The sequence below is a fragment of the Grammomys surdaster genome, unplaced genomic scaffold (genome assembly GCF_004785775.1).
Source record: "Grammomys surdaster isolate TR1022 unplaced genomic scaffold, NIH_TR_1.0 187, whole genome shotgun sequence".
Lineage (NCBI taxonomy): Eukaryota > Metazoa > Chordata > Mammalia > Rodentia > Muridae > Grammomys > Grammomys surdaster.
The window spans coordinates 8,880,468-8,907,266 of NW_021604632.1; the positions used below are offsets into that span (position 1 = coordinate 8,880,468).

General features: G+C 43.6%; 1 protein-coding gene and 1 pseudogene across 1 annotated transcript in view; one reads left to right on the forward strand and one right to left on the reverse strand.

Annotated features, from left to right (window-relative positions):
* Tango6 (transport and golgi organization 6 homolog) overlaps window positions 1-26,799 on the reverse strand; it is a 169,434-nt gene that overhangs the window by 70,947 nt on the left and 71,688 nt on the right. The window lies entirely within an intron of this gene.
* LOC114622192 lies at window positions 13,722-14,151 on the forward strand (annotated as a pseudogene).

Genomic DNA, 26,799 nt, shown 5'->3' on the forward strand with positions numbered 1-26,799 from the left:
GACACCATTCTGGGGTTCTTTTGGGAATCAGTGGTCCATACTCTTAGTCTCTGTCTGAGTGCTACTTCAGTGTGCTGGTAACCCACTTGCTCTCCCTCTGGCTGGGACTCAGACCTCAGGTTGGCAAATTACAACACAATCCCCCATCCCTACCACAATGATTGGTTCAGAAATGAGTCTAGAATCCAGATTGGAACTCCAAGAAAAGGTAGCCTGTCACCCCTTTGTTTGGTGTCCTGGACTTCCAGCGGCCATTGTGAAGATAAAACCCACCCAGCAAGACACCAACATAGAGACAAGAAGCAGGCAATGAGAGGAGGGAAGGAAGAGCCTAGATAGATTCTCTGAGCCTCCAGGTCTGACTGTGCTGATCACCAGGCTTTTTGGACACAGAAGCTAATAAACACTAGCTTATGTTTTGAGACAGGGTTTCTTTGTATAGTGTTGGCTGTCCTGGACTCACACTGTACACCAGGCTGGCCTTGAACTCACAGAGATCTGCTTGCCTCTGCATCCCAAGTGCTAGGATTAAACATGTGCACCACCATCACCTGGACTTTCCTTTCCTTTCTTTCTTTTTTTCCCAGTTCTCCAACCTTTTAACCTCCTGTGCTGGCTAGTTTTATGTCAACTTGACATACTAGAGTTATCTGAGAGGGAACCATTAATTGAGAAGATGCTTCCATAAGATCAGGCTGCAAGACATTTTCTTAATTAGTAATTGATGAGGGAGGGCCCAGCCCATTGTGGGTAATGGCATGCCCCCAGCTGGTAGTCCTAGGCTCTATAAGAAAGTGGGCTGAGATGCTGGGCAGTGGTGGTGCACACCTTTAATCCCAGCACTTGGGAGGCAGAGGCAGGTGGATTTCTGAGTTCGAGGCCAGCCTGGTCTACAGAGTGAGTTCCAGGACAGCCAGGGCTACACAGAGAAACCCTGTCTCACAAAAACAAAAACAAAACAAACAAACAAAAAAGCAGGCTGAGAAAGCCATGAGGAGAAAGCCAGTAAGCAAGCACCCCTGCATGGCTCTGCAAACAGGTCGTGCCTCCAGCTCCCTGCCCTGTCTGAGCTCCTGTCCTGGCCATCCTTCAGTGAGGGACTATGATGTAAGTCAAATGAGACCTTTCTTGCCCAAGTTGATTTGGTAATGGTGTTTCATCACAGCAAGAGAAACCCTAACTGGGACACCCATTTTAGATTTCTTTTCTTTCCTTTTCTCTTTCTGCAATGCTGAAGTTGAAGCTCCACCAGGCAGCACTAACTACCTGACTCTTCCACAAAAAGGGCACCGACAGCTAAGCACAGCCCACTTCCCCCAGTCCTGGATTCACCTGCCAAGTTGATCATCTTCCTGCCAGGCCACGCCACAGACAACTACCTCGGGCCCTCTGACTACCGCTTGAGGTTTTCCTTCTAGAATGCAGCTATTACTTTAGAATGTATCTGTGGGATACAGGATGTGCCAGCCTTACTCGCCAGGGGGTAAGAACCACATATAAAGGTGAGGACCACAGCAGTGCAAAGGATGAGATTGCGTTTATTTAATTTGGTTTTTGATGGTTATTACTCTAACTTTGTCATGCCAAGTTTGTTTTATAACCTACACATAACCTTTGGTCCCTCTCACCTGGTAATTCCCTCTGTAATCTGAAAAGTGGGCTAACTTCAGGGTCAGCACATGAGCCATCAAGGTGCCTACACTGACTACAGGAGACGACTGCTGCCGGGTGCTATGTAGCAGGTAAGACGTGCAGAGTAAAGGCGAAGCCAAACCACAATGGTTCATGGGATTCTGCTCCATGCCAAGTCACACACAGGGCTTAGGTGAACTGGTTCAACATGGAAACTTCCTGAAAGTCCATCTTGTAACAAAACAAGCAGCCTTGCAAAGTAACTGTCTTCCCTACCACCCCCAGATGATCGCTTAGCCAGCTGCCAAGTGATCTGAGAGCCTCCACAAGAAGTAGTGAGAGCAGGAGAAGGCTGGCCTCACGTCATTGTAAGATGGATAGCTCCAAATGCTGGTGCTGACTGGCTCCATCTCGGGAGCCTGCTAAGTCATCTTGACTTCACAACTAATCCGCCTCCCTCTTCCTGAGCAGAAAACAACTACCCAAAGGGCTTGCAGAAGCAGGAAAACGACCTACTCACTCAAACTCCTCAGGCGCTTCTGCAAACAAAACTGTAAGAGACATACACACCACACAGATTGTACGACTCTATTTCCATGGGCCACTCAGATGAGGCCAGTCTGCACACAGAGAAAGCAGATGAGGTGGTTAGCTAAGGCTGTGAGTTGGATGAGTGATGAGACACCACTACTGGATACAGAGTCTTTCTGGGGTGATGTAAAACACTCTAAATCTGACTGTCAAAATGGCACGGGTCCTATGGCTATAAGAATAACTACTGAATTGTACACTTTAAAAAAACTGTTGTTTGAGGCTAGAGATGGGTCAGAAGTTAAGAATATGAACTCTTGCATAGGACTGAGTTTAGTTCTGGTCACCCTTCAATTCCAGGGCTTGTGCGCTCTCTCTCTCTCTCTCTCTCTCTCTCTCTCTCACACACACACACACACACACACACACACACACACACACACAATTCTATTTTTAATCTTTGAAAAATAATATCTGGGGGCTGGAACTTCTCTTCCAGAGGTCCCAAGTTCAATTCCCAGCAACCACATGGTGGCTCACAACCATCAGCAATGGGGTCTGATGCCCTCTTCTGGTGTTTCTGAAGAGAGCAATGGTGAATACATAAAATAAATAAATAAATCTTTAAAAAAGAAAAAAAAAAGAAAAAATACCTGGATATGATGACAGATGCCTTAAATCCCAGCACTTCATAATAAGGGAAAAAACTGTTGCTATTATCGTTTGAAGGGAGAGTTTCATGATTTATTTAGCCCAGGCTACAGAACTTCTGATCCTCCTGCCTTGACCCCCAAATGAACTGTACAAATTATTTCTCTTTTCTAGTGCTGGGGTTCACCCCAGGGCCATTGACTGCATCTCTAGCTTAACCTGTATGCACAGATGAACCCTATGATGAGGGAAGTGAATAAAGTATCCCAGAAAGTTATTACCTATTACATAATTATTACATGTATTTAAACATCACATAGTACACTATGAACATGTACAATTTAAATTTTTTATTACATGTATTTATGTGTGTATGTGTGTGAGCATGTGCCATGTGTGTGTATGTGTGTGTGCATGTGCCATGTGTGTGTGTATGCATGTGTGTGTGCATGTGCCATGTGTGTGTGCAGAGGTCAGAGGACAACTTGCAGGAGTTGGTTCTCTCCTTCCACCGTGTTGATCTCAGAGATTAAACTCAGGTCCTGGGGCTTGGCAGCAGGTGCCTCTACCCACTGAACTATCTTGTTCCTCCTCTTCCTCCTCCTCCTCCTCCTCCTTCTTCTTCTTCTCTCTCTACCCACTGAACTATCTTGTTCCTCCTCCTCCTCTTCCTCCTCCTCCTCCTCCTCTTCCTCCTCCTTCTCTCTCTCTCTCTCTCTCTCTCTCTCTCTCTTTCTCTCTCTCTCTACCCCCCCTCACCCACTTTAAGATACAATTTCAGCCAAGTACAGCAAGGTATGCATAAAAAAAAAAAAACCCTGTCTTGAAAAATCGAGAAGAGGAGGTGGAGGACAGTGACGATAGCCCTGGAGGCCTGCTCTATGTTGGTCTACATTGGTCTACAGAGATCCACCCGCCTCTGCCTCCCAAGTGCTAGGACTGTGCACATGAACATTCACACCTGGCCCTAGTCCCCTTTATATTTTTATGTATTATGAAACAGTTTTTCATGTAACCCAGGCTGGCCTTAAACTCATTCTAGAGCTGAGTGACCTTGAGCTTCTCACTCTCCTAGTTCCCATGTGCCCAATAGATCCAAACAAAAATCTAAATAGAGAGCACTTCTTGTCTTCTTTTTCAGGCTTTTAGATAGATTAAAAATAGGATAAAACAGCATGGCATATCTCAAATGCTGAGGGAAATGCACTGCCAAGGGCAGAGTTTCAGCTCCAAACTGGCTTTGGCTGCCCCTGCAGCGAAAAAGAAAATGGCTTCCTGTGAGCCAAATGAGGGAAGAGTCAAGATTTCATATCTCATAGACTGTCTTACATTCTTAAGAAAATGGTCTACTGGGTTAAAAAAAAAAAAAACCTATCTAAATTCTGCATTAAGTCAGAAATCCTACTCTAAGAATTTATTCCAACACACATCAGTACAAGTAGATAATTGCTATGCATAAAATCATCACTGTTTATAATAGAAGTGACTCAAATCAAATTAAATGCTAAGGAATAGAGAGCTGGTTAAATCATGGTCATTCATCCAGTGAAATCTGATGTACCCCTCCCCCACACAAATGAAGCAGCAGCTTTTTAAAGAGCTGTTATGGAATTAATTCCAAGCCCCATTATTAAGGGAAAACTGAGATTAGAACAGTGTGTTCAGAATTCAACTGTACTTAAAACAGAGGAAATACACATTTATCAAATATTCCCAGAATAGACATGGAAATCTAAGCTACATTTGTGACCAAATGTGGCATAATAACCATAAATATCTATGTTTTCATCTTAAATCTCCCTCGAGTGGCAATGAAGGAGGAGGGGAGGGAAGCGGCAGGAGAGTGAAGCCGTGGGTGGGGAGAAGGGAAGGAAAGGTGGAAGTCCACAAATAAGGTCAAAAGAGTCTGAGACAAGCGTCTACAGTCCAGAGCAACAGACTGAACAGGGAGCCGAACAATGTGTTTGGCAAAACTGTTGGATCATTTGGAAAAACTTAGCTACAAGTACTGGAGGAAGCAAATGCAGAAGACAGGCTGATCACTGAACTTCACTTCTGATGAACACCCACAGGGCCAGCAGCAAACACCGCCCAAAGATAGAGTCAGAAGGTGGTACGGGGTGGGCCAGTGACTAAGAGCGTGTGCTACTCTTGCAGAAGACCAGGGTTCTGTTTCCAGCCCTCACAGAGAAACTTACAATCATAACATCAGTTCCAGGGGAACCAACACCCTCTTCTGCCTCTGTGCACAACAAGTACACACAGAATGCACATACAAACATGTGAACAAAACATTCATTTAAATACATAAAAAACAAATCTTAAAAAAGATTTAAATGATAGGTTTTTTAAAAGGGGGGGAGGAGGAATGGCTCTACATGGTAGCATCCACGTCTAATCCTGACACTTGAGAGGTAGAGGCAGAAAGATCACAAGTTCAAAGCTATACTCTTGAACATAGTGAATTTGAGGCATTCTAGGCTGTTAAGAGCCTCTGTCTTAAAAAAACAAAAAAGACAAAAACAAAACAAACAAACAAACAAAAAAACCTAAAGGAAACAAAACCAAGCACATGTTGTCAGAGGATGTGATTATTGTGGATGTGTCTGCACCTGCACTCAGCCCATCTCTAAGGTGTAGAAAAGGAGTAGACAGGACTGAAGAGATGCCTCACTGACTGCTATTCCAGAAGACCTGGGTTCAATTCCCCACACCCACATGGCTGCTTGCAACAGACTCAGGGACTCTGACCCCTCTGCCTTCTACAGGTAATATACACAAGCAGTACACAGACATGCATGTACACAAAATACTCATACACACAAAATAACGAAATAATAATTAAAAAGAAAAGAGTAGATGATGTTCAACTTTTTCTTCAACAAGAAAGATCCACATAAGCATTTTATCTAGAACCGGGGAGGTCATTACTAGACAAAACTATTTTAAAAGGACAAGAGGTGAACCAAGTAATAGGGCACGCTAACATCCCAGCACCCAGAAGCAGACCGCAGAGGGATGACAAGTCTGAAGCCAGCCTGGGCTTCAGCAAGACTCTGTTGCCAAGAGAAAACAGAGAGGTGGAAATGATCGTCAAACTAGTGGGATAAAACAGAGCAGATGACTGTTCACATAGTCACAGGCCCGTGATGCCAGCACTCAGAAGGCTGTGGAAAGACTCAAGTCCAGGGCCAGCCTGGGATGCATAATTACAGACAAACCTGAGCTAGTAAGTGAAATGTTGTCTCATAAAGCCAAATAACAACAGCAACAACAAAGAATGTTAGTCAATGTCATTAATAAATTCATTTCAAAAACTATAAAGTCCAGGCAGTGGTGGCGCCTTTAATCCCAGCACTTGGGAGGCAGAGGCAGGCGGATTTCTGAGTTCGAGGCCAGCCTGGTCTACAGAGTGAGTTCCAGGACAGCCAGGACTACACAGAGAAACCCTGTCTCGAAAAACCAAAAAAAAAAAAAAGAAAGAAAGAAACAACGAAAACTAGAAAGACAAGAAGATATGTATTCATCTGTAGGAGAAGTTCTAGTTTGAAAGAACAATGAATAACGGTCAAGGGAAGTGGTCAGCTGAACACAATGATGACTCCTACAATCCTAGCATTTGGGAAGCAGAGGTGGTTCATGAGTTCAAGGCCAGCCTGGGTTACATAGCAAGCTCAAGGCTAGCCTGACAAAGGGGGAGAGGAAGAGAGGGTGGGAGTGGGGGGCGGGGAGAAGAGGAGACAAAAGACAAGAAGAAGGGATCAGAAACAAAGAACCTGCCAGGTGGTGGTGGTGCACACCTTAATCCCAGCACTTGGGAGGCAGAGGCAAGTGGATTTCTGAGTTCGAGGCCAGCCTGGTCTACAGAGTGAGTTCCAGGACAGCCAGGGCTGTACATAGAAACCCTGTCTCAAAAAACAACAACAACAACAAAAAAACAAAAACAAAAAAAAAGAAAAGAAACAAAGAACCTTTCTTTATGATTACAAAGAAATAATCACCAATATGCATTGGTCTCTCTTGCGTCTCTAGATTACAAAGAAACAGACACCATGTGAGGAGGGAGAGGAGGAGAGGGAGGTCATGCCTCAGCCAGGTATGTCCGCTGATACAGGAGCAGTCTCATTAGGGTAGAAACTAATGATGATTTCAACACCAAAATTCCAGGAAATTGCACAAACTGGGGAAGCTGGTTATTACATCAAGGAAGTGTAGAGATTTCGACTGAATAGCAGCTGTCTTTGTAATTACAATAAATGATAACATCAGGCATGCCCATATGATGTTTAGTTACTTGAAGGCTCCAGAGGGGTGCTGACTATAGACAGGTCCAAAAATCCATACAGATGCAGACTGAGTGTTATTCAAGCCTGAGGAAAAGCAGGGCACACTAAGGAACACTGGTGGCCACGGCTGAAGATCAGTAAGAATCTACAGCAGCTAGCTAGCTATCAAACCTGTTCACACTTTCACACTTAGGCATTTTTCACTTGTGTGTGTGCTTGTTCAAGCATGTCATGGAGGATGACATCATGGAGGACATGTGGAGGCAGAGGACAACGGTGGGAGTCATCTTCATGACGTGGGCTCTGCAGATCAAACTCAGGTCAATAGGTTTGTCAGCGAGTGCTTTACCCACTCAACTATCTCAGTGGGCTATAATAAGGGACTAAGTAGTAAATTCATACCTAAGGTAATACAGACAAGTTTGTTTAAATAGTTTCCTAATTTCCACTTTGAACAGTAAAAATATGTGAACAACCTGTGCTTACTGACAGCCACACAGAAGACCCTTGAATCATGAAATTATATATATCTTTTTCTTTTAAACACTTACTGAGTTTGTTTTTTGATGATTTTATACATATTTATCTTGCTTTCTGATTATTATAGCCAGCCTCCCTGCTTATTTTTTGAGGCAAGACAGAGTCTCATGTAACCCAGGAAGTCTTGAATTCCATATGTAGCTAAGGCTGGACTTGAATTTCTGATCCTACCACCTGAGTGCTGGGAGAACAGGTGTGTGTCACAACGCCCAGCCTTGATTATGAACCATCTGTGCATATGTACGTGGAAGTCAGAGGTCAACATGTGGTGTTTTTCCTCAGTCACTTCCACTTTAGTTTTAGAGATAAAGTCTCACACTAAACCTCACCAATTGACTGGACTGGCTAGTGAGCCTTGGACATCCCCCTGTCTCAGCCTTCCCAGCACTGAGATCATCCATGTGCACAGCCACATCTGGGTTTTATGTGAGTGCGAGGGATCAGATGAATCTCAGGGCCTCCTATTTACACAGCAAGCACTTCACCAAGTGAGCATCCCTGCCCCATGAAATAGTATCCATAAGAAACTAACAGGAAACCACTAACACACACTGAGTGTCCTCAAACACCAAGCTCCAAACATGCGCCCAGCCCATCGATGCACTAGACGATGCTCTGAACAGGACCCATCACCATTTCTAATTTTACTGAGGAGACAGAGTGAAGATCAGAGTTGAGAACAGAGCTGGCACGAGGCAAAGCTGAGCTGCCATTCTTCATACCACAGCCCACCTAGCAGCCGTGCCTGGGGAAATAACTACAGAAATAGTAAAAGCCTCATGGCACTCTAACCCTAAAGACAGCAAACTTCATGCTTTCAAGTCCGGGTAACATCAGCCTTGCTCCAGGACATGTATTTTCTGCAGGACTCCGAGGTCCACGGGAGAGGTGGCCCACATTCTGTGTAACAAGTACACATTCTCAGGGTCCCGATGGGATTCCTGGGGAATACTTTTTTCCACTTGGTATATTTATTTAGCTTGTGAAAGGGGGACATAGTGATATTAATATAATTTACAAATGCTTCTAAAGTGAAATGCTACCAGCATAGCGATGCTAAAAGAGTCACACAAACGGGAACTGGAAAGCGAGGACTTCAGCCCGTTTTTTTGTTTTTGTTTTGTTGTTGTTTTGTTTTTTGTTTTTTTTTTTGAGATAGGGTTTCTCTGTGTAGCCCTGGCTGTCCTGGAACTCACTCTGTAGACCAGGCTGGCCTCAAACTCAGAAATCCGCCTGCCTCTGCCTCCCAAGTGCTGGGATTAAAGGCGTGCGCCACCACCGCCCAGCTTCAGCCGGCTTTTTAACCAGCTCCTCAAACTCCTCTACACAACAGCTTCATAGGCCACTTCGAGCCCTTTACCTGGTCTCCCCAGGGCTGCCTCTACCAAGTAAGAGCTTATAGGTGAGCCCAGAGAGGAGCAATACGAGAGCAGATATCTAGAAAACCATCAAGTGAGCCGTGGAGACAGCTCCATGGGCAAAGTGTTCACTGTAAGTCTGACAACCCAAGTCTGAATCCTCAGAATTCATGTGTCGCTGGATAAGACCATGGACATCTGGAATCTCCATGTTCCTAGGGTCGAGATGGGAGGTTTGCAGTGGTGAACAACAGAGACCATCTCAAACAAGGTGAAAATGCAGGACCGACACCTGAAGTTGACCTCTGAAGTACACACGTACTTCAATCGTGTGCAACAGCTACACACAAAGGTGCTTACACACGTCACGTGTGCATACATCCTCTCTCTCTCACACACATAATACAGAAGGAAAGAGGGAGGGAGGGAGGGAGGGAGGGAGGGAGGGAGGGAGGGAAGGAGGGAGAACAAAAAAAAGGAAGGAGGGAGGGAAGGCACAGCTTTGACAGTAATCACTGCTTTGTGTACTCAGAGCACCTTACATTTCAGCTGCTCATGGGTGAGAAATAAAGATGTCATTTGCTGAATTCTCCTGAGACACTTTCAGGGATCACTTCTATAGTTCATTAACTTCTCTTTGCATGGCTTTCACAGAGGGAAAAAGCACACCAAGAGACAGTTACTGATAAAAAGGCCAGAAGGGCTCTTGACTTTCCAGAGAACTTGAGCTGATTCGCTCTTTGAGTCATCTCCAGGTAAAAAATAAAACCCTCTCTACACTTCCTGCAAACCTCAAGCTGAGGCAGGTAACTGCCGCTCTATGTCTTCAGAGCACCTGAATGACAGGGCAGGAGGGGCACCTGAAGCCTGGGTTTCCAGTGCCATCTCACCTCCGGCCTACAAAGAAGCTGCTGCATCAGCACAGCTGACTGATGGAAGTCACTTGGCCTAAAGCTTGGGCGAGATGGGACAGATCTACTTGCTCAGGGTCTCCTAACGCCTGGGGCACCAGCCTGTGACGGAGACAGGATAGAGGCCCTTCTTAAAGTGTCTTTTTCCTTAGTTACGCCTAGTAGATGTACTAACAAGATAATTAGGCAAACACTGATGACAGGAACCCAAGGCTATAACTGACTTAGAGAAAGTGAACATTGCAAAACCAGGAACCATGATGCACAGGGCTTATAACTACAGCATCATCCAGAGATCAAGCAGGCTACTGTTACCATGCTACAGAAGCACGTCTCTCCTGAAAACGTGTGCACACAAAAGCACTCTGCTATAGCCTCCGGGGTTTCCAGATCTAGTTAGGGACTGACTTCCACCCATCAGATTCAAATCCTGTAGAAAGTACCAATGTATAATAAGACGTGGTTAGAACTGACAAGATGGCTAGTAGGCAGAACATTTGTTTAGCATATGTGAGGCCATTGGTTCAAATACAGGCACAGCAAAAGGCAAGAAGAATAAGTAGAGGATAAAGGAGGACCATTAAAAAATGATGCTGGGGCCGGGCGGTGGTGGTGCATGCCTTTAATCCCAGCACTTGGAGGCAGAGGCAGGAGGCTTTCTGAGTTCGAGGCCAGCCTGGTCTACAGAGTGAGTTCCAGGACAGCCAGAGCTACACAGAGAGACCCTGTCTTGAAAAAACAAAACAAACAAACAAACAAACAAACAAACAAAAAGTGATGCTTGGGACTAGAGAGTAGGCTCAGAAGTTACAGGAGTGGTTGTTCTCCCAGAGGATCGAGGTTCGATTCCCAGTACCCACTTAGCAGCTAAAACTGTCTGTGACTCCAGTCCTAGGGGGTCCATTGTTCTCTTCTGGCCTCCAGGGGCACCGCACACAACGAATTCATAACATACATTCATGCAAAATACCCACATACATTTTGTTTTAAAATTTAAGTAACTTTGCTTCTACAGTCAAAAAATTTGATTCCACCCCAGAGTGACAATATGACAGGTCACTGTAAAAGCTTCAAACACTACAAAGAAGTAAAAAGGAAAACAAAACTATCCAGGTGTGACAGTGCACACATGTGATCCCATGGCTTGGGAGGCTGAGGTGTTAGGATCAAGAGTTTGAGGCCAGCTTGGGCTACATGGTGAGCTCTAGGCCAGCCTGGACTACAGTGAGATCCTGACTAAACAAGCTAAGTGACCCAAAATGCTAATGTTTAAAACCTTAAAATCATAATATAAGTATATTAATGAAATGGTTGAAATAAGTAATTATTTAAGAATTAAGCTTCAGGTCCTAAGGTCCAAGGTTAAGGGCACTTGCTGGGCTTGTAGAGGATGCAAGTTCTATTCCCAGCACCCACATCAGGTAGCTCATAACCACCTGTATCTCCAGTTCCAGAGGACACGAGGCCCTCTTCTGGCCCTCAAGAGCACCACGCATGCACATAGTACACTCTTATATACGTAGGCATTCTAACGTATACATAAAAAATAAATTTAAAAAATTAGTTGTATTTAAAAAATGAAGGGGGCTCAAGAGATGGCTCAGCGAATACGAGTACCTGTTGCTCTTTTAGATGACCCGAGCTCAATTCTTAGCATCCACAGAGGCTTACAAACAAACCATCTATAACTATAGTTCCAGAAGACCCAATGCCCTTTTCTGACCCCTACAGGCACCAGACACACATGTATGATATACATACATACATACATACATACATACATACATACATACATCAGAAGACTCATACACATAAAATAAGTAAATCTTAAAAAAGGAAAAAAAAGAAAAAGAGGGACCCAGGCCTGGTAGTGCAGGTCTGTACCCACTGTACTCTAAAGGCTTTACATAGTCTACAAGCACTACAATGTGAGTTCAAAGCCAGCCTGGGCAACTTAGTGAGGCCATGTCTCACAATAAGAGAGAAAAAAGTAAGAGGTTTGGTGAGATGGCTCACTGGGAAAAACACTTGCTGTAGGAGCTTGAAGATTAGGTTCTAATCCTCAGAGCCACTCGGGAATGGGTGTGCACGGCACCACACATGTAATCTCCATTGGGAACTCAATCCTTAGTACTACAACAACAAAAAAGGAGTAAGCAAATGGTTAATTAAAACAAAAGTAATGCGCATGTGCAGAAGTTAGCTGTTAGCATTAAGCCGGGGTCAGTTCTCTTATCCTCTAATCAGCAGATCTAAGCATTGTTACTATGTAATACAAATGTAACCAGCAGTACCTCTCTAGTTGATCACAAGACTCTGTAGGCTATAACCTGTATTTTGTGCATCATAAAGATTCAAGGAGAGGGATGAAAAGAGGAATATAGAAAGGAGATAAAGTGAAAGCAGGGCTTCTTGAAGATGGACAGATGAATTGTTGCAAAAAGCAGGCCCAGCTGGGGAAGTAGCACAGTTGGTAAGTGCTGGCGTGAAGCCCTGAGTTCCAGCCCCAGCACTGCAGGAAAGGGCTTGGTGGGACAGTTTGTAATCCCAGAACTCAGATGGCAGAGGTAGGAGGATCAGAAGTTCAAGGTCACCCTTGGCTACATAGAGAGATGGAGGTAGCCTCAAAACAAACAAAATAAATTAAACTAAATACAAAGGGGCTCAGATGTAACTGAGTAGTAGCAGAATGTAAGGCTCTAGGTTCCCAGGATTTGGCCACATAGTGAATTTGAGGCCAGTCTGGGACAGATGGTCTCAAACAAAACAAACAAAAACCCCAACCAACCAACCACCTAACAAGCAAAACACTCCACAAAACAAACAAACCCATGCAATAAGTTTTCAACTAAAAGAGCAGCCCCCCAAAACTCTTCACAAAGCCAATCATGCAGGCTTTGACAGAACCACTGTAGGATCCAGCTCTCTTTAGACCCTCAGGGTGAATTCCCTGAAGAGAAACAACCCAAGTCATTTTTGAACTGCATTTCAAAATGTTCTAATTAATTTTTTTACCAAGAGAGAACCAGAAGTCTCATTTAAAAATTGCCTATTTGTGTATTTACCCACTAGGTACCTTTCTTACTAATGTCTAGGGACTCCTTATGAGATAAAGATACTAACTGCTTGACTTTTAGTAAGAGGAGGTTCCCTGTGATCTAACTATGCGACATAAACCGTGTCACTCTATATGCATAACTAGGTGGTCTTTAGGAGTATCACAAGCATTGCGCAACTGTGTGTGTAACATCTTTATGACTCCCACTTTCCCTTTTTATCCTGAGCCTCAGTGACTACAGGTACATCTTCTGTCTCAATACACCGACACTCGCCATTTTCCTAGGAAATCTTTGGTTGTCGAGTAGACCTTGCATTAAATTAAAATTGTGTTGGCTTTTAGACACACAAATGTGTTTTAAGACCTTAAGAGATTAAATCTTTTCAGCTTTCTTCCTGATTTCCCTCCTTAGAAATATTTTCTATGCTCATTGCCTACAATTATTTTTTTACTTTTTGGTTCATTAAAACTCCCTGGTTGTGTCTGCCTACATTTAGATATTCTACATTTTATTTTTAGATGTTCCCTTAAAAAAAATCAGTTTGATGGTTTGTTTGGTTTTTGTTTTTTACTTCCTAAAGTTATTGTCAAGTTTATCTTGTATTTTTTTTTAAATATAGTAAGCAGAATTACTTCTTAACTTGTGAGCAACAAATCTAATATCTGAAGTATTATTGGACCTTGTTTTCTTGTGTTTGGTTATGAGGGCTCTGTGCTAGTCACCGGCTTTAAGAATTATTATGGAGGCTTTTTTTCCGACATCTTAGTGAGGCTGCAGTGGTCCACACTACTCTCTGAGTTTTGCCATGCCGCCCAAAGACGACAAGAAGAAGAAAGATGCCGGAAAGTCGGCCAAAAAAGACAAGGACCCCGTAAATAAATCTGGTGGCAAGGCCAAAAAGAAGAAGTGGTCCAAAGGCAAAGTTCGGGACAAGCTGAACAACCTCGTCCTGTTTGACAAAGCTACATACGACAAACTCTGTAAGGAAGTGCCCAACTACAAGCTCATTACTCCAGCTGTGGTCTCTGAGAGACTGAAGATTTGAGGTTCCTTGGCCAGGGCAGCCCTTCAGGAGCTGCTTAGTAAAGGACTCATCAAGCTGGTTTCAAAGCACAGAGCCCAAGTAATTTACACCAGAAACACAAAGGGTGGAGACGCCCCGGCTGCTGGTGAAGATGCATGAGCAGGTTCAGTCAGCTGTACGTTTGGGAAAATAAAATTTTATTGAAAAAAAAAAAAAAAAAAAAGAATTATTATGGAGGGAGAAATGGGTGTTACTGTAATGGTCAGCATCATTTTTGTTTTGGAGGATGAAAGTTTTAATAGTAGTGATGACTGCTACAATACTGTGAGAAAATTAGTGCCAATGAAATGTTAAAAAATGCTCGGGTCAAATTGTATGCTATGGTCACACATGTGTAAAACCACAATACATTTTTTTTTTTTTTTGGTTTTCTCTGTGTAGGGTTTCTCTGTGTAGCCCTGGCTGTCCTGGAACTCACTCTGTAGACCAGGCTGGCCTCAAACTAAGAAATCCGCCTGCCTCTGCCTCCCAAGTGCTGGGATTAAAGGCGTGCGCCACCATCGCCCCGCCACAATACATTTTTTTTAAAAACAGGGTCTTGCTATAGAGTCTCGATTAGCTTTTAATTCATGATCCTCCTGCCTCTACATCCCATGTGCCAGGAATTCAGGTGTGCACGACAGTGTAGGGTTCACACCAATACCTCTAACTGACTTGAGGTAGATTCCTTAGGGGTCTAAGTTTAGGATTAGAGGGTATTTGTGGTTTAATCTCACTTGGAGTGCTCCAAGTTTTCATTTCTGTAACTTGTCCACAGTTTAATTTCAGGCAAATATCTGCAGGGCAAACGCAGGTTCTCATGCTGAGTTCATGCCTTAGGAGCTCTGGCTTTCTCTTCAGGGGTTTCTTTGGCCACTCTCTGCTCTTTTGATTCTTTAATGCTTTTAAGTGCTTTTGAATATGCTACTATGTGACAGATGAATTAAATGTGCTACTATGTGACAGATGAATTAGACAGTCATCAAATCAATGAAAGGCAGGTGTCTACTTTCCCCTAGATTTGATTTAGTTTCAAATTAAGATTGTTGTTTGATTTAGGAAATGTTTCACTACAGGGTCAACCAGACTTCAACATCCTGCCTGGGATTATAGGTATTTACTATCACGCCTGACTAAAATACTTGCTTTCATTACCTGCCAAACATAGTATAAAGATTTCCTATTGTTAGTAATGGCACAGCAGAGGTTCCACTTCTAAGTTCTGTCATTCTAAACCATCTTCAGTCCTGGCTGCTTCTTTTCACACTGCTGTTTCAGTGAGCTTATTGTAAATTGAGTTTATTTTCATTTTTTCACATACAATTTTTGACCCACTGACCTAACTGATCTTCTCAGCAGCCTAATAACTACTACATGGAATAGCTCTGAACACATACCACAGTGAGGGAGCAGGCGCCACCAGGCCACTCCATAGTGGCCCAGGAAAGAGTGGAGCATGAGCTGTCATTTTCCTGGTGGGTCCCCGTTATGAGGAGCATCTGGAGAGACACATGCTGGAGGAGATGCGGCTGATTTAACTGTTTAGTTGCTGAACTGCCAGACAAGAAATAATGGGCGAGTTCAGTTGTATCTAATTAGCATTCTTTGACTTAATAACTGCAAACTGAATCATTTCACAGACTAAATATAGAAAAGTTATTATTATGGTCTGGTTTCTAAGCAACCATTTCATTAAGAAAAGCACTAGTTGGGGGGGAAAACCCACATCTGTTTGTCAGTAAGGTTCCCGCTGTCCTGTATAATTTCATGGTGAAGAAGCCATGGTCACTTTGTGCTTTGGTAATCCCTGGTTGTGAAAGGGTCACCAGGGGGTACTACAACAGAGGGAGCCATCTGTTTCAATCTGTACTAGTCCCTGAACCTTGTCATCATGAAACAATTCAGCTTCCTGCAGCAGACATATAATTTTTAAAAAAATTCTCTTGATTATAAAAGCAAGACATGTTCATACTAGAAAACATGAAAAGCCAGAAGTAGAAAGGCACAAAGGAGAAGGAAAAAAAATCACCTGACTGTTTGGTGCTGTTAAGACTCATTTAAAATGAATTCTACTGTTAGGAAAGAAAATTGAAAACAAAACTACTGGCCTAAAATAACTCCGTAGGGCTCTGCTGTTTTTCTGTGCAGTCAGAATGATTTTCATAATGCAATGGGCTATGTTCTCAGAGACTGCACAGAATAGCCATGCGTTCTTGCTGCCTTTCATAAAACAGATTAAAGACAGTGAACAGCATGTCTGTCAGCAGAGCAGTGAGGAGACAGCTCTGTATGTGAGTGCTGGCGAGGACAACATGACTCCACTCTGTGTGTGGATAGTGTCCCGCTAGGCAGATAGATGGCCTACGACAGGGATTGTTTTCAAATTCTTCATAGTTTAAAGCAACAGAACCTGTTAACAAAGAGATCAGGCTGCCTTGTTAGCATGAGCTTGCCCATGCTCTGAGCCCATACAGCCTACCCACTTCACTGATCCCAAGGATCCCAGGAATGCTGTGCTGACATAGCCTTTGCTGTCTGATTGGCCTCTGCTGTCCCCACAGTTTGAAACACTCTTCATCCAGGCGTCACCAAGAATTACTAATCACCCATCTCTGGAGTGTGGGTTCCATGCCCTTCCCCCTTCTGTCCAGTGAAACATCCCTCTACAGGGATATCCTTCAGGGTACCAGTTCTTTACAGCACTTGTCAAAACTCATTTATATTTGTGTGATTACACGGGCACTTCTGACTGTAAGCTCCATGAAGGCAGGGCATGACTAGGGTTCTCTGAAGCAAACCTACCACACTTCTCTCAAACACAATAGATAGTGTTTAATGAAAAACTGCTAAAGGAGTAAATCAACATTTAATTATATAGAGAAAAAGGGACAAAGATAATATTTTACAATTCTCTTTTTTCCCTGGTTCAGTTTTGACTACTGACAGGATCCAAAATGGAGCCTGTCAATCTCTTCTATGAATTTTGTTTTTTAAAGACTTATTTCAGGACTAGAGAAATGACTCATTGGTTAAAAGAGGTTGATTCTCTTGCAGGACCAGGTTCAGTTCTCAGCACACATAAATATGGCAGCTCACAACCGTCTGTAACTCCAGCTTCAGGGGATCCAACATCTCCGGCTTCCTTAGGCACCTGGATGCATATACACTATATCTCTCTGTCTATCTCTCTGTCTGTCTGTCTGTCTGTCTGTCTCTCTCTCTCCACACACACACACACACAGAGAGAGAGAGAGAGAGAGAGAGAGAGAGAGAGAGAGAGAGAGAGAGAGAGAGAGAGAGAGAGGAGAGAGATAGCCTAAAGGAAGTATAGGAAAAGACCACTGATTTCTCTTTGTGTGTGTGTTTCGTGTATGTGAATATGTGTGTGCATTCATATGAAGGTCAGTGGTTAGCTCTGGTATCTTCTATCATTCTCTATCTTTAAATTTTTCTCCCTTTATTTCTATGTGTCAGGGTGTTTTACCTTCATGGATGTCATCTGTGCACCCCATATGTGCATGCTTATAGAGGCCAGAAGAGGGTGTTGGATACCCTGGAACTGGAGTTACAGATCGCTGTGAACCACCTTGTGGATTATGGGGATCAAATTGGTGTCCTCTGGAAGAGATGCCAACTACTGAGTCATCTCTTTAACCCTCTAATTAAAATGTTTTAATTATATGCTTATTCATTCATTTTGTGGGGGTGGAGGGAGTCATATATGTGCCATAGCACATGTGTGGAGGCCAGAGTACAACTAGTGGGAACTGGTGCTCTCCTTCTACCGTGTGGGTTCTAAGGACTGAAGTCAGGCCAACGGTGTGGCAGCTGGCACATGTAAAGAATAATCATGCCAGCCCCTTCTTAGTTTTTGAGACAGTCTCTCACTGAACCTGGAGCTCATCAATTTCACTAGGCTGCCTGGTGAGTGAACTCTGGGGACTTGCCAGTCTCTGTCCGTGCTCTCCCTTCCCCACACACATTAGAGTTATAGATGCTTTTATGTGAGTGCTGGTGGGGATCCAAATCCAGGTCCCCGTACTTGCACAGCGTGCACTTACAAACTGAGCCACCTCCACAGCCCTCACTTCTCTTTTGGTTCCTATATAAAGTCACTCCAGGATTACAAATGTTGAGCACAGTGTGCAGAGATGTTCCTTGAAAAAGGCCTTTTACAGGGTGGTGCATCACCGTGCTCTGCAAACATATCATTAGATTCAATGTTCCAGTAACGAGCCAACTGAGTTCTACTTTGTATATGGATACTAAATATGTTCCCGAAAAGAAACCTTACCAATTGCCCTGGCAACTGGATGTCACGATGGACTAATCAGACCTCTGGATACTCAGGGTCTGCCATTCCCTCCCTGAGGTCAACTCACTCCCAACTCATCTTCTTCCTAAGAGACCAGCAGAGACATCCCTGATCAGGAAGCAAAACCAAACCAATCATCAAAGTATAAATCCACATCTGAAAACAAGTTGCCACACTGAGCAGACACCATGTAAGTTACCACACTGAGCAGACACCGTGTAAGTTGCCACACTGAGCAGACACCATGTAAGTTACCACACTGAGCAGACACCGTGTAAGTTGCCACACTGAGCAGACACCATGTAAGTTATCACACTGAGCAGACACCGTGTAAGTTACCACACTGAGCAGACACCGTGTAAGTTACCACACTGAGCAGACACCGTGTAAGTTGCCACACTGAGCAGACACCATGTAAGTTACCACACTGAGCAGACGACACTGTGTAAGTTACCACACTGAGCAGACACCGTGCAGGGGTATTTTCCCACCACTGCCCAAGATCTGCCGTGTCTGGAGAAGGGGAAATTGATGCTTCATTAAATCAAAAAATGCTAAACTTATGATTCAGCAACAACGGGATCTACGTCAGGGTTAATAAAAAAAATGTAACTGGGCTTATTAAGTGTGTGAACAACTTCAAGGATCATCTTAATCACATCTGGTAAGATTAGGTATTTTAATTTGTATTTGGAATGAAGGATAATGTAAGCTACTTGCTTTGTGGTGTGGGAAAGAGAAGGAAGAGCGGTGATCCCTCCAGCTGGTACACGGCACAGCTCCAGTGAATCCCTTGGGCTCCCGAGAGAAGGCAGGCTAACTGGGGCTGCATCTAACTTATGGACTCGCTCTTTTATAGACTCTATTCTCTTTGATCTGTTCTTTAAAAAAAAAAAATACCCAAGGGTCTCTCTCACTTTTAAAAGTGGGGGGGAGTGGTTTTGACGGCAAATTTTACATAGCAGTTCTTCAAGGAAGGTCCTTACTGATTCCTCAGTAGCTTACAAAAGAGACATTTGCAATGACTCTGCCCCACACTGTCTTACACTGGCGTTTTGTAAGGATCCTGTCAGGCTAACAGCTCACCTACAGGAACAGGAGGTGAAAGATTTGAAGGAAATTCTTGGAACCATGAAATTAAGTATGTACCTGCTTCTGTACAGCTGCTATGGCTTGTTCTCCTGTCTGTAAGAGCAGAGGCCCTAGGGACCTGAGGAAGGTGGGAAGGCATTGATGGAGTGGGGCTAAGAGCCTTGGGCTAGGGGCTGACTGAGGACTCATCACTCACTGGCTAGCAAAGGAACATGATCTTTCTGTTGTTAGAGACTGGCTCTCACAGCCTTGTGGGGAGAAGCTAATGGAACAAGTAGCTTCTGGGCCATAGGTAGCACTTAAGACTGTGATGTGAGAGCAAGGAGACAATGAATACGCACTGCCCTTTCAGCTCAGAAAACCTGCCACCAAACTGTCGCCCAGTTCGGACTGGCGCCTGCAAAGGTTCCCTGCAGTCTCACAGAAGGGCCAGGTGCCTGCAAATGGCTCCCAGCAGCTCGATCACCCTTCCCCTTCACACCCAGCATGCTCCCTGACAACCCACTGCCTACCCTCTACCCCTGCCCTCTCTGGACCATCTTCAGGCTTTTGCTTCCCTTCAGCCTCAACTTCTTACTCCAGTTATATCTAAATTCTGCCCCTGTATCCTTACAGAGCCAAGAGTTTCATGAAAATCTACTCTTTTGAATTTTGTCTTGGTTTGGTTTTTATTTGTTTGATTTTCTGTTTTTGTTTTCTTTTTTTCTTTCTTTTCTTTCTTTCTTTTTTTTTTTTTGTGTTTTTTCGAGACAGGGTTTCTCTGTATAGCCCAGGACAGCCAAGAAATCCACCTGCCTCTGCCTCCCAAGTGCTGGGATTAAAGGCGTGAGCCACCACTGCCCGGCCTCTGTTTTTGTTTTCAAGACAGGGTTTCTCTGGATAGCCTTGGCTGTCCTGGAATTCACTCTGTAGACCAGGCTGGCCTCTGCCTCCCAAGTGCTGGAATTAAGGCATGTGCCCCCACTGTCCTGGTCCGCTCTGAGTTTTCACGTTAATATTTAAAGCACACTAACTAGGGCTGGAGTGACGGCTCCGTACTCCAGGGCTGCTGCTGCTCTTTATGAAGATCTGAGTTTGGTTCTTGGCACCCATGTTGGTGGCGCCCACCCTCCTGTAATTCCAGCTCTAAAGGATCCAACACCCTGTTCTAACCTCAGGGGCATTTGCATGCATGTGTGCCCATATATGCACACATACAAACACTTTAAAAAGGGTAAAATGTGTAACTAGTAAGCATGAGTATAATTTTACACTGTTGTGCAATGATCACCACTATATAATTCTACTCTTTTTTGATATCTATGGATTGGCTTGTTTTGAACATTGGACATTGCACATAAATGGATCATATGACAGATAGCTCTTTGTGTCTAACGTCTTTCACTTATCCTCTCTTCCAAGGTTTATTTATGCCCTGGCATGAATCAGTAAACTCCATTTGTTTTTATTACCGAACAATATCGAACTGTATAAATGTACCAGATCTTATTTATCTATCATCAGGTGACAGGTGTTCTGGTTGTTCCTACTTAAGGGCTACTGTGCAAACTGCTGGAATTGTGTGTAGACTGCTTGCTCTTTTCAATGGGGCCTGGTGCATGCCAGGTAAGCACTCTACCATTGAGTTATGTCCCTAGCCTTCACTCTTTTCTTCTTTCTGAGACAGAATCTCATCTAGAGCTCACTATATAGAGCAGGTTTGTCTTTAACTTTTGATGGTCCACCTGCCTCGATCTCCTAATGCTGAAAGTACAGCCACCACACCCTTCCCTTTCCGATCCTGCAGACCTTCAGAACCAGGTTGGGACGGCTGAGGCACTCAGTCTTGTGGGCTGAGCAGCTACTGGGCCCTTCCCCTCTCTAGCATGCATTCAGCCACTGTTGCTCCCAACCACATTTCAGGGGCCAATCTAATAAACTCACTTCTAACTTGACTATTGATTCTGTCTGTTCTGGTCTCCTAGATAACCCTGGCTACTACAGAGGTGACTAAGACATGAGGACTCAACTTTCACAAATGTACTAATGCCTAAACAGTGGAAGTGGCCAGTCCTGAAAAAGATGAGTTCAGCCTCTTACTCTCCAAGCTTCTGGCTCTGGTCCTCAGACCTCACCTTTTGCCATAGAATGGTGTGGCACTAAGGTCCTGGTCAGTTATTGCCTTCAGATAATCAACTGACTCTCAACTTACAGAACAGTAAGAAAATAACCTCTGTCCTTTATAAGTTGTCCTTTATAAATAAATACCAGGTCCAGGTCTTCTGTTACAGTAGTATAAACAGACGGTCACATAAATCCCGGACGTGTTTCTGAAACCTTCTCTGATGCTGCTAAGCAAAGCCAAGAGCTGCTGCACTGAGGACCGAGGGGAAGGGAAGCAGAGCGGGCGGAGGGAGGGAGCGAGATGAGCCTTAGAGATCCAGAGAGGGCCTGAAAAGTAACACCCTACACATTGTCAAACGAGCAGACGAAGACAAACGCAAGGAATCATGGGATCTGCACACCGTTCCATTATATGGTTTGTGATGGAAGCACTGCCCGCAGGCAGCCTGACTCCTGTGCGTGGAGAGCATGGGGAGACTCAGCCTGGGACTGAAGCGCCATCGGTACTGTGGCTCACTACCTTTCCCTCTGGCAAATGGTTTTTATAACCAAAGAGACCTATTTTCAAATTCTCACCCCGTCACTTAGTACCCATGTCACTTTGGCCCAGATAGTTGATGTCTTTGAACCTCAATTCCCTCATTCTGAAGCCTGCAGGGTTGCTATGATTGACAGGCACTCAGTAGGTGGTAACTTTACACAACTTACTGCCATTTCTCTGACATGACAATTATCCAGAGTAATCTTGAAAAGTGCAAATAATTGTGAAGTAGCTATTATTCTTTTCCTTATAGATAAAAGTACCAAACTGCTAAGTTCTCTGATATAAATCTGAATATTGGTTTTTGACTGACAGAAGAAACCACTGGTCAGAAAGTCTAAAAATGAAGCTACTATGAAATTTAAGCATTTGGGGCTTTGAAATACTCCCAACCCCCAGTGTGGAAGAGGGGCATCGTATAGATCCTGTGAACCACAATAAGATAAAGTACAAAAGATTAGGAATCTCTGCAAAAGCACTGGTTCCAGCTCCACACTCCTCTAGCTCTTGTGAGCACCAGCAAGCCAAGTCTTCATTTAAGAAGTTGTTAGAGAGGCAGACATGGTAGTGTACATCTTTAATTTCAGAACTAGAAAGGTAGAAGTGGACATGTGCTGCCGGTAGATGGCTCTTCTTTTTTTTGTTTTGTTTTGTTTTTTTGGCTAACTACAAGGGGGCTGGAGAGACGGCTCAGCTGCTAAAAGCCCTGGCTGCTCTTGCAGAGGATCCACATTCACTTCCCAGTACCCACATGGTTACTCACAATCTCCTCTAAGTCCAGTTCCAGGGGGTCTAGTGCTCTTCTGGCCTCTGCAGACACACATATGATACACCAACATTCGTGGAGAAAAAACACCCATGAACATAAGTAAAAATTAACAAAAAAATTAAAGCAAACAACAGGATCAATTTCTTCTATTATTTGAAAAATTCTAGAAGGACATCAAGGTAAAGAGGTAAAGAGCAATCTCTCAGACACAGAAGATGGTGGGTGCTCACTATCACAGGTGACAAACTGACTCATCCTAGAACCAATACACTGGATGGAACCAGAGAACAGATTGTACACAAATTGTACACATATACATACACGAACTCACATGTATATTCTCTCTCTCTCTCTCTCTCTCTCTCTCTCTCTCTCTCTCTCTCTCTGTCTCAGGTACACGCACATATACATGCAAAGAAAATAAATATTGTTTAAAGGACTAAGATCTAAATAAAATAACCTCTAAGTGATCTTGGAGAAGGGGTTAGACTAAGTGCCAGAGTCTTTGTCTATAAAATGGGACTATTTCATATCACATCTAAAAACTGACTCAAAACGGACTACGTATCTAAATGTAAGAAGAGCTAAATCAGTAAGATTCATGGAAGAAAACATACAGATAAGCCTACTGTCTTTTCCTATTTGAAGCAGGGTCTCATTATGTATTCCTGGCTGGCTTGGAATTCACTATGTAGACCAGGATAGGCTTGACCTCACAGAGATCCACTGGCCTCAAGAGCGAGATTTTTTTGTTTGTTTGTTTGTTTGTTTTTCGAGACAGGGTTTCTCTGTGTAGCCCTGGCTGTCCTGGAACTCACTCTGTAGACCAGGCTGGCCTCGAACTCAGAAATCCGCCTGCCTCTGCCTCTCAAGTGCTGGGATTAAAGGCGTGCGCCACCACCGCCCAGCCAAGAGCGAGATTAAAGGTATGTGCCACCATACCTGGCACTTCCATTACCTTCAGCGATAACTTAGAAGCAATGGAAGAAAAGGTTAACAAATCACATTTTATCAAGGCTAAGCAAGCTTCTGTGTTCCAAACAGCACTATACAGAAAAGATACTCTACACACTAGCAGAAAACACCTGCAAATGATATGTTTGATAAAGAAATTGACTCCAGAATATATTACAAATAATAATAAATAAAACAGCTCAAAAGGGAAATGGTGAAGGATCTGAATAGACGTTTTTCTAACAAACATTTTAAAATGGAAAAAAAACTGATAAAAAGGTGTTCAACATCATCAGCAAAATACAAACCTAAATCACCATGTCACTTCACACCCATTAGGATGGTTGAAAGAAATAGGCCAGAAAATTAAAAAGTATTGGCTAGCATAGTGGAGGTTTTGTTCATTGCAAGCAGGAAGGTAAAATGGTACAGCCAAGTTTAAAAACCTCTTGACTTAGTTCTTACATTTAGATAGATGTTCCATTTGACTTAACTTTGGGCATGATATGAAATAGTCCCATTTTATAGATAAGCATGGAGTTACTATGTGACCTAACAATTCTCCCAGCTGTATACTCAGGGAAAATGAAAACACGTACACACAAAACTTTGAAAACCACTGTTCATAATAGCTGAGAAATAGAAAGAGGACAATTAAGATAGCTCAGCAGTGGCCAAGCCTGAGGTCCTGAGTTTAGTTCCTGAGATACACATGATAGAAGGAAAGAACCAACTCCTATAAGTTGATGATTTTAAAGATACAAACAACTCAGCTGTTTATCAACTGATGGTAAAAAACAAAATGGTGCTATTCAGCACAATTAAACATTAATTTATAAAGAGGAATGAACCATGTCATAGTCAGGAAGGACCTTAATAATTCTCTATGGAAAGAGAAGACAGGAGTCTGACTCCATTGCCATATGACTCCATTTACATGAATGTCTAGATCAGGCAATCCCTGAGACAAACCGTAGCTCGGGGGGATGAGTTTAGTGGTGTGATATAGCATTTGCCTGACATATGCAAGTATTACAAAACAGAAGGAAAAAATGTTCATCAGTGGTTGCCAGGAGTGACTGACATGGGTATAGGATAATAAAAATATCCTAAGATTAGGCAGCAGTGACGGTTGCTGTCTTAGTGTTTTAATTGCTGTGAAGAGACATTACAACCATGGCAACTCTTATAAAGGAAAGCAATTAATCAGAGCTTGCTTTTAGATTCAGAGGTTTAACTCCATAGTCATTATGGTGGGAAGTATAGTAGCATGCAAGCAGACATGGTGCTGAAAAAGCTGAAAGTTCTACATTTGAATCCTCAGGCAGCAGGAAGAGAGAGCCACCAAGCCTGGCTTGGGATTCTGAAACCTTAAAGCCCACCCCCAGTGACACACTTCCTCCAACAAGGCCACACCTACCCAAACAAGGTCACAACCAGGTACTGCCACTCCTTGATGAATACACATTCAACTATATGAGCCTATGAGGGCCATTCTTATTGAAACCACCACACTGTCCAAATATTTTGTGTGTTGGGCTATATGTGTATGCATACTTATGTTCACGTGTGTGCATTTGTGCACCAGGAATGCATGGAGCGGTCAGAAGTCAACATTAGTGTCTTCCTTTATCTCTCTCCACCATATTTTTGAACAGGGTCTCTCACTGAACATGGCACTCACCAAGTCAGCTGGCTGGATGGGTGGTGAGCTCCAGTGATTCATCTGTCTCTCCCCCAGTGCCAGGAACACACCTGTGCTTCCACCTCAGCTTTTTCTACATTCTTGGAAATGGAACCTGGGTCCTCAGGATTCCGAGGTGAGCACTTTACTATCTGAGATGTCTCCCCAAACTCCCCTTTTTTGTCAGGAAAGGGGTTCAGAAAGACATAGCTCAGGCTGGCATTAAATTCACTATGTAGCCAAGGGTGACTTTGAACTGTAGAACCTCCTGTCTTGCCTTCCCAAATGTTGGGGTTACATCTCTACATAGTAAGAAACACTGACGAGGATAATGTCTACTTCCCTGCCAACCTCCTGACTTCACTGAATGCCTAAGGAGAGACACTAGGCAAGCGCTTGGTCCTCAGCTAGGCTCTACAGAAACCAGATCAGAGCAGAAAGAATTCTTCCTGTTTCAAGGACATAAATGGAGAAGGCAAACTTCACTGGATTACATTTCAAATTTCCACACCAAATCCAATAAGATGATCCTTCAAGGGAGAGAGAATTATTTTCAGCTAATGGCTTCTTAACTTAAACTTGAGGTAGAAATCTGAGCCTAAGATAAAGGTTGGTGCCTGGCAAGTTAAGGCTTGTAATTCTGCTCAATTTGAAACTCTGTAAAAATCTTGTCATCTTTTTATACACCCCCCCCCTTCTGTGCCATTTCCCTTCACTCCCTTTGGTGCTTTGAAAGAAATGGAAAAAGAAAGAGGGTGGAAAGGGTATGGTTTGTCTGGGCATGTCAGATGTCTAGATTCCCTTCCTTTACACAAGAGCACACTTTCACCTCCCATGCCTGGCTCGGGGTACAGGTTTCTCCCTCCCTCTCTCCCTTCCTTCCTTTCAGTTTGTTATAATTGTTTTATCCAAAGACATTTTGGGCCTGAGAGTAAAACTCAGTGGTAGTGTGCCTCTGCTTTTTTGTTGTTGTTGTTGTTTTATCTTTGGTTTTTTGAGACAAGGTTTCTCTGTGTAGCCCTGGCTGTACTGGAACTTGCTCTGTAGACCAGGCTACTCTCAAAATCACAGATCCACCTGCCTCTGCTTCCTGAGTGCTGGGATTAAAGGCGTGCAGCACTACTACCTGGCTGGTAGTGTGTCTCTGTAGCATTCAAGAGGCCCTAGGTTCAATACCATCGATCTTCCAAAAACACCACTGAAGCCAAAGACTCTTTCAACACTAAGAGGGGTCACTTGAAAGAATGTTCGTCTATACAGAGAAACCCTGTCTCGAAAAACCAAAAAGAAAAAGAAAAGAAAGAAAGAAT